The sequence below is a fragment of the Mesoplodon mirus genome, assembly GCF_964341445.2.
Source record: "Mesoplodon mirus genome assembly, chromosome: 17".
In the NCBI taxonomy this organism is placed as follows: Eukaryota; Metazoa; Chordata; class Mammalia; order Artiodactyla; family Ziphiidae; genus Mesoplodon; species Mesoplodon mirus.
Window position 1 is genome coordinate 40,648,826 of NC_138993.1, and position 9,033 is coordinate 40,657,858.

Consider the following 9,033-nt stretch of genomic DNA (forward strand, 5'->3'; position numbering starts at 1 on the left):
ACACACACACACACACAATCACAGAAACTTCAGATTTACAAAAAATAAGAAAAAAATATTCTTTCATATTGGATATTGTTTATTTGGTGAGAAATTCCCTGAAATTTAAGCTGTAGGTCTATTAAGTCTAACAAGAGACATATTCTTATATATACTATAAATAGGCAAATCTATTGTCTATTCACCTATAAAACAACAGATGTCCTTCTGAGTCACCTAGAATATTTTATATACCACGGTGAATAACATGCCCCTTTCTTGTATTTTACCATTATTTTCATCAACAGCAAACGAAAATTTTTACAAATCCTCTGCCATAGTTTGTAAGCTTCTTGAAAAATGTAAATCTATTTTTTTAAAACCCCATGTTTTATTATGTCTAAGGTATTTGAATCCTTTCCTTTACATTTCTTTCAAACCACCTGTCCCTAAATATTACACCTTTTACCTAATTTCTTCCATCCACTAGCAATGTTCTTCTGCCCTTGCACTCTACTGAAGACAAAAGAAGAGGAAAGCTACAGGCCCATCAATCAAAAACAACAGAGTCAGCACCAAGTCCAATAATGAAAACCATGATTTCATAAATCATCTTCCACAGGCTGGGGTCATCTTCAAAGAAAAAATCTTATCAGGTGCAGATGAATATTCTCACGGTTTTTCATTTTTCAGTCTTTAATGAAAACAATAGAATGGCTGACAAAATACAAATGTGTAGCCTTTCTTAACTTAAAAAATAAAATGTCCAACTATGCCCTTGAAATAAAGTGAAGTTGAGGTATTTTTCCCTCAAAAGGTCCAGCCATTCTTTTCTTTAAGAGTTTGACAATGAGTTAACTTTTTTTTCCCTCTTAATCTCTTTTCAGATATGTGTGTTTAATTCAATCAAGTGGAGATTAAATTTAAGAACTCTGTTCCAAAAAGCTATTTCCTGGCAGTGACTAACACTAACTGCAGAAGGAGGTTTGACATGGCATTTTTGATTTAGCTGAATCAACAACTCTTGGGTAAATTCCATGCTGAGACCCCAAGCCCACATCCACATATTAGGGAGTAAAATAAGCAGCTGGTAATCACTAGATGGATTCAGACAGAACGGAGATTTATCTCTTTAAAAATATGGAGATATTTGCAAACCTGGTTAAATAGGTTTGAGTCAAATAAAGTTTGATTAGGCATACAAAGTACCGTATACTTAATCAAAGTTCTCAAATTGATTTTGCTAAGACATGGTTGCCTGGCATGCCCCAAGCCCCTAATGTGATTCAATAAAATCTGTTTTTTGGACTTGAATTAGCCACACTTATTGGGACATTCACCTTGTTCAAAGACCTAGACCTAGTTTGAATAATATAAAATTCACTTAGTAGTGGGATGGAGACATGAAGTGGGGGCACGTCCTCATATGTAGACAGAGAATGGCAGTGTGCCTAAAGAACAAATCATTTGAGTTTAAAAATTAATGAATGGGAAAAGAAGTAGATACAGAAAGAAGAGAGACATGCAAAATGTGTTGCTGAGTATAGGAAGGAGATGCCTCAGGCAACACTTACATTAACATGTTTTAAAGTATTTTATACAGAATTCAGAAATCCAATGCAGAAAGAATTTATTCTTCAGGAGAGTTTTGTGGCTGACATGAGAAAGCCAGTTGATTTCACAAGCTTCCATTGTCTTATTTAGTGAGCATTCTGGCAACCTTTATTCAGAAGAGGTTGTTATTTACAGGCATTTTGAATTCTTACCAATTTTCTGCCTGCTACATAATGTAAAACCAATGAATGGCTACACTGCATCATTCACACTTTCAACTATATGTGATTATCTGGTCCACTGGGCTACTGTAGTGTATTTCTGAAATGAATAGCAGATAAACCCATAATAGTCCATTTCATACAGAGACATTTGTCTCAGTTTAAATTAAGGACCTAAATATCTACTTATTTCCATTCTGGTTTATAGTACAGTGTTTTCATCATCATAAAAACAATATTAACTCCCTGATTATACCTGGAATTCTGCAAGTGCTGTGAGACAGCTACCGATCTCATCCCTAGTGGTTTAGTAACCCCACTCTAAAATAAATAACAAAGTTGCTGAATAAAGGACAGAAGATTCAGAAAGGATTTGAGGGAACTTTCCCTTAAGACACTGCCTTATGTCTAGTTTTGTATAAATAATGTATTTGTGTGTTACCAAGGTACTCTCACTAACTTCTTTACTCACACAAACACAGCACATTATGTTTGAATAAGAAATCAAAATATGATTGATATTTGAACAAATTCGAGTTTATTATTATTTAACCAATTAGACAGAGTCACTAATAAGTTTAGTAACTGTAAATGTAATCAGCTAATCATATTCTTTATCATAAAAATATTCTTGGGATAATCTGATTTTTAAATAAAAAATGCAAAAGAATAAATATATGATATTATTTGGTAAGTTTTAAAATAAGAAAATAATTATCATATATTTTGGGAGGAATTCATACCTATGTAGAAAAATTGTAAAACCACACATATATGGAAATAATATGGCTGGGCAGGAAGAAGGAGAAAGAATGTTATATCTATAATGTTTTATTTCTTTCATAAAAAATTAAGCAACCAGGAGATTAGTTCAAGATGGCAGAGTAGAAGGATGTGTACACTCCTTCTTGCGAGAGCACCAGAATCACAACTAACTACTGAACAATCATTGACAGGAAGACACTGTAACTCACCAAAAAAGATACCCTACATCCAAAGACAAAGGAGAAGCTATATTGTGATGGTAGGAGGGGTGCAATCACAATAAAATCAAATCCCATAACTACTGGCTGGGTGACTCACAAACTGGAGAACAATTATACCACAGAAGTCCACCCACTGGAATGAAGGTTCTGAGCTCCACATCAAGTATCCCAACCTGGGGGTCTGCAAACGGGAGGAGGAATCCCCAGAGAATTGGACTTTGAAGCCCAGCAGGATTTGACTGCAGCTCTTTGACAGAACTGGGGGAAACAGAGACTCCACTCGTGGAGGACACACACAAAGTCTTGTGTGCACCAGGACCTGGGGGAAGGAGCAGTGACCAAATAGGAGCCTGAACCAGACCTACCTGCTGGTGTTGGAGGGTCTCCTGCAGAAGCAAGGGGTGGCTGTGACTCACCATGGTGACAAGGACCCTGGCAACAGAAGTTCTAGGAAGTGCTCATTGGCATGAGCCCTCCCAGAGTCTGCCATTAGCCTCACCAAAGACCCAGTATGCTCCAGTGCTGGGTCACCTCAGACCAAACAACCAACAGGGAGGGAACTCAGCCCCACCCATTAGCAGACAAGTGGATTAAAGTTTTACTGAGCTCTGTCCACCAGAGCAACAGCCAGCTTTACCCACCACCAGTCCCTCACATCAGGAAGTTTGCACCACCTCATCCTCTTAGACAGCCTCATCCACCAGAGGGCAGACAGCAGAAGCAAGAACTACAATCCTGAACCCTACAGAACAAAAACCACAATCACAGAAAGACAGACAAAATGAAAAGACAGGATTATATCCCAGATGAAGGAACAAGATAAAACCCTTGGAAAACCACTAAATGAAGTGGAGATAGGCAACCTTCCAGAAAAAAAAAAAAATCCGAATAATTATAGGGAAGATGATCCAGGACCTTGGAAAAAAAATGGAGGCAAAGATCAAGAAGATACAAGAAATATTTAACAAAGACCTAGAAAAATTAAAGAACAAACAAACAGAGATGAACAATACAATAACTGAAATGAAAACTACACTAGAAGGAATCAATAACAGAATAACTGAGGCAGAAGAATGGATAAGTGATGTGGAAGACAGAATGGTGGAATTCACTGCTGTGAAACAGAATAAAGAAAAAAGAATGAAAATAAATGAAAACAGCCTAAGAGACCTCTGGGCCAACAGTATATGCACCAACATTCATATTATAGGTGTCCCAGAAGGAGAAGACAGAGAGAAAGGACCTGAGAAAAATTTTGAAGAGATTATGGTCAAAAATGTCCCTAACATGGGAAAGGAGATAGCCACCCAAGTTCAGAAAGCACAGAGAGTGCAGGATAAACCTGACAGAAACATGCCAAGACACATAGTAATCAAACTGACAAAAATTAAAGACAAAGAAAAATTATTAAAAGCAACAAGGGAAAAATGACAAATAACATACAAGGGAACTCCCATAAGGTTAACAGCTGATTTCTCAGTAGAAACTCTGCAAGCCAGAAGGGAGAGGCACAGTATATTTAAAGTGATGAAAGGGAAGAACCTAACACTAAGAATACTCTACCCAGAAAGGCTCTCATTCAGATTTGATGGAGAAATCAAAAGCTTTACAGACAAGCAAAAACTAAGAGAATTCAGCACTGCTAGACCAGCTTTGCAACAAATGTTAAAGAACTCCTCTAGGCGGGAAAGAGACTAGCAACTTAAAACAAACTTGTACATATATAGACTATTATATCAAAACCTCATGGGAACATCAAATGCAAAAACTACAATAGATACACACACACATGCACAAAAGCAACCCAAACACAATACTAAATATGGTCATCAAACATCAAGAGAAGAGAACAAAAGAGAAAGGAAAGAAAAAAGACCTACAAAAACTAACCCAAAACAATTAATAAGATGACAATAGGAATACACATAGCAATAATTACCTTAAATGTAAATGGATTAAATGTGCCAACCAAAAGACATGGACTAGCTGACTGGTTATGTAAATAAGACCCATATATATGCTGTCTACAACAAACCCACTTCAGACCTAGGGACACATACAGATAGAAAGTGAGGGGATGGAAGAAGTTATTCCATGCAAATGGAACTCAAAAGAAAGCTGGAGTAGTAATACTCATATCAGACAAAATAGACTTAAAAATAAAGACTGTTATGAGACAAAGAAGGACACTACATAACAATCAAGGGATCAATCCAAGAATAAGATGTAACAATTGTAAACATATAGGCACCCAACATAGGAGTACTTGAATATATAAGGCAAGTACTAACAGCCATAAAGGGAGAAATCAACTGTAACACAGTAATAGTGGTGGATTTTAACACCCCACTTTTGTCAATGGACAGATCATCCAAACAGAAAATCAATAAGGAAATACAGACCTTAAATGACACATTAAACCAGATAGACTTAATTGATATTTATGGAGCACTCCTTCTAAAAGCAGAAGAATACACATTCTTCTCAAGTGCACAGGGAACATTCTCCAGGATTGACCACATCCTGGGTCACAAAGTGAGCCTTGGTAAATTTAAGAAAACTGAAATCATACCAAGCATCTTTTCCAACCACAACTCTATGAAATTAGAAATAAACTACAAGACAAAACTATAAAATACACAAACAAGTGGAGACTAAACAATATGTTACTAAACAACCAATGGATCACTGAGGATATCAAAAAATACCTAGAGACAAAAGAAAATGAAAGCACAACTATCCAAAACCTATGGGATACAGCAAAAACAGTTCTAAGAGGAAAGTTCATAGCAATACAATCTTACCTCAGGAAACAAGAAAAATCTCAAATAAACAACCTAAACTTACACCTAAAGCAACAGGAGAAAGAAGAATAAACAAAACCAAAAGTTAGTAGAAGGAAAGAAATCATAAAGATCAGAGCAGAAATAAATGAAATAGAGACAAAGAAGACAAAAACAAAGGTCAATGAAACTAAAAGCTGGTTTTTTGAAAAGATAAACAAAAGTGATAAAACTTTAGCCAGACTCATCAAGAAAAAAAGGGAGAAGACTCAAATCAATAAAATTAAAAATGAAAGAGAAGATACAACTGATATCCCAGAAATACATAAGAGACAGGTATATGCAACTGTAGGCCAATAAAGTGGACAACCTGGAAGAAGTGGACAAATTCTTGTATCTTCTTGATCTTTGCCTCCATTTTTTTTCCAAGGTCCTGGATCATCTTCCCTATAATTATTCGGATTAAGACTGAACCAGGAAGAATTAGAAAATATGAACAAACCAATCACAAGCACTGGAATTGAAACTGTGATTAAAAAGCTTCCAACAGGAAAAAGCCCAGGACCAGATGGCTTCACAGGTGAATTCTGTCAAACATTTAGAGAAGAGCTAACACCTATCCTTCTGAAAATGACTATACTACCCAAGGCAATCTACAGATTCAATGCAATTGCTATCAAATTACCAATGGCATTTTTCACAGACCTAGATCAAAATAATCTTAAAATTTGTATGGAGACACAAAAAACCCTGAATAGCCAAAGTAATCTTAAGAAAAATGGAGCTGGAAGAATCAGGCTCCCTGCCTTCAGACTAAACTACGAAACTATTGTCATCAAATAGTATGGTACTGGTACAAAAATAGAACTATAGATAAATGGAACAGGATAGAAAGCACCTATGGTCAATTAATCTACAACAGAGGAGGCAAGACTGTACAATGGTGGGAAGACAGTCTCTTCAACAAATGATGTTGGGAAAACTGGAAAGCTACATGTAATAGATCACTCTTTAACACCAGACACAAAAATAAGCTCAAAATGGACTAAAGACCTAAATGTGAGACTGGACACTATGAAACTCCTAGAGGAAAACATAGACAGAACACTCTCTGACATAAATTGTAGTAACATCTTTTCCTATCCATCTCCCAGAGTAATGGAAATAAAAACAAAAATAAACACATGGGACCTAATTAAACTCAAAAGCTTTTGCATAACAAAGGAAACTACAAACGAAACTAAAAGACAACCCATAGATTGGGAGAAAATATTTGCAAATGATGTGACCAACAAGAGATTAGTCTCTAAAATTTACAAACAGGTCATGTGGCTTAATATCATAAAAACCAACAACCCAACCAAAAAATGGTCAGAAAACCTAAATAGACATTTTTTTCCAAGGAATACATACAGATGGTTAAGAGGCACATGAAAAGCTGTTCATCATCACTAATGATTAGAGAAATGCAAATCAAAACTACAATGATATCACCTCACACCACTCAAAATGGCTATCATCAAAAAATCCACAAACTGTAAATGCTGGAGAGGGTGTGGAGAGAAGGGAAACCTCTTATTCTGTTGGTGGGAATGTATATTGATACAGCCACTATGGAAAACAGTAAGGAGGTCCCTTTCAAATCTAAAAATAGAACTACCATATGACCCAATAATCCCACTCATGGGCATATATCCAGAGAGAAACATGGTTACATGCACCCCAATGTTCATTGCAGCACTGTTTACAATAGCCAAGACATGGAAGCAACCTAAATGTCCATCGACAGAGGAATAATAAAGAAGATGTGGTACATATATACAATGCAATATTACTCAGCCATAAAAAAGAATAAAATAATTCCATTTGCAGCTACATGGACAGACTTAGAGATTGACATACTGAGTGAAGAAAGTCAGACTGAGAAAGAGAAATATCTTATGATATCACTTATATGTGGAACCTAAAATGAAATGATACAAATGAACGTAGTTACAAAACAGAAACAGACTCACAGAATTACAGGATGAACTTAGGGTTAACAGTGGGGGAAGGTAAAAAAAAAAATTTAAGCCACCAGAAACAAATAAAGTAAAATGTTAATGTCTGCTAAGCCCAGATAGTGAGTGTATAGGCATTTCATTTTTTCTCTATATTGGAAATCTCTCATAATTAAAAAACAAAAACTTGAAAGTATTATTTAACAAAAAATATAAATGAGTCATAAAATTGACAGAAAAGTATGAATCACGTAGAAGTATTCTATACAAATTTTGCACAAATGTAAATTTGTTGCCATATCTTCAATTCTTTTTTTTTTTTTTTTTTTTTTTTTTTTGCAGTATGCGGGCCTCTCACTGTTGTGGCCTCTCCCGTTGCGGAGCACAGGCTCCGGACGCACAGGCTCAGCGGCCATGGCTCACGGGCCAGCCGCTCCGCGGCATGTGGGATCTTCCCGGACCGGGGCACGAACCCATGTCCCCTGCATCGGCAGGCAGACTCTCAACCACTGCGCCACCAGGGAAGCCCCTTCAATTCTTAATAAGACAAATTGAGAATTTTTTCTGTAATGATTTTCAAATTTATAAACAAAAAATTTTTCTTTGAGAAAACAAATGTGTATAGGAATTAATTCATATCAATTAAAACTGTAGAGTATACCTTATTATCATTGATTTAGCCTTAATATCAGTTACACTTGTTTTGCTTTTTTGGTGTGTTTTCATACAAAAGAGGGTAACTACTACATTTCTAAGTTTACAATGGAACATTTTCCTTCCATATCCACAGGCCATGGCTTTGTTGAAAATAAAATATTTTTCCAGAATTTCTTCTGAACATCCTTTGAAACACTTAACATTTTTTTTTTTTCAGTATGCGGGCCTCTCACTCTTGTGGTCTCCCCCATTACGGAGCACAGGCTCCGGACACTCAGGCTCAGCAGCCATGGCTCATGGACCCAGCCGCTCTGCAGCATGTGGGATTTTCCTGGACCGGGGCACGAACCCGTGTCTCCTGCATCAGCAGGCAGACTCTCAACCACTGCTCCACCAGGGAAGCCCAAAACAGTTAACTTTTGAAAGAAAATATTGGCCCATGTCACATTTTTCTTGTTAACCCTCATCAGTGTGAAAATAGTGTAATAATTCAACATATTTTTATTTTCTTCAGTGCAAGTCAATAAATAAAACATGCATGAACTTTAAAATGAGTCTACAGAACACATGTTATATAAGGGACACAGCAAAAATATTAAAACAAAGACATGTGTACAACAGTTCAAGGTGGTTTAATGGTTATTAGTCCTTCAAGCAAAACTAAGAGAACTACTGAATAATGTTAATTCTATCTATAATAATCCTAGAGAAAAGATGTGCTTCTCTTTATTTGTTATTCTCCAGAGTTCTATAAATTTAAAAAAGGCAAAATGGTATTCTAAGCCTTCACATTTTTACTCTATTTATTTATTTATTTAATATATATTAATTAAACTTAAAAAAATATTTTAAC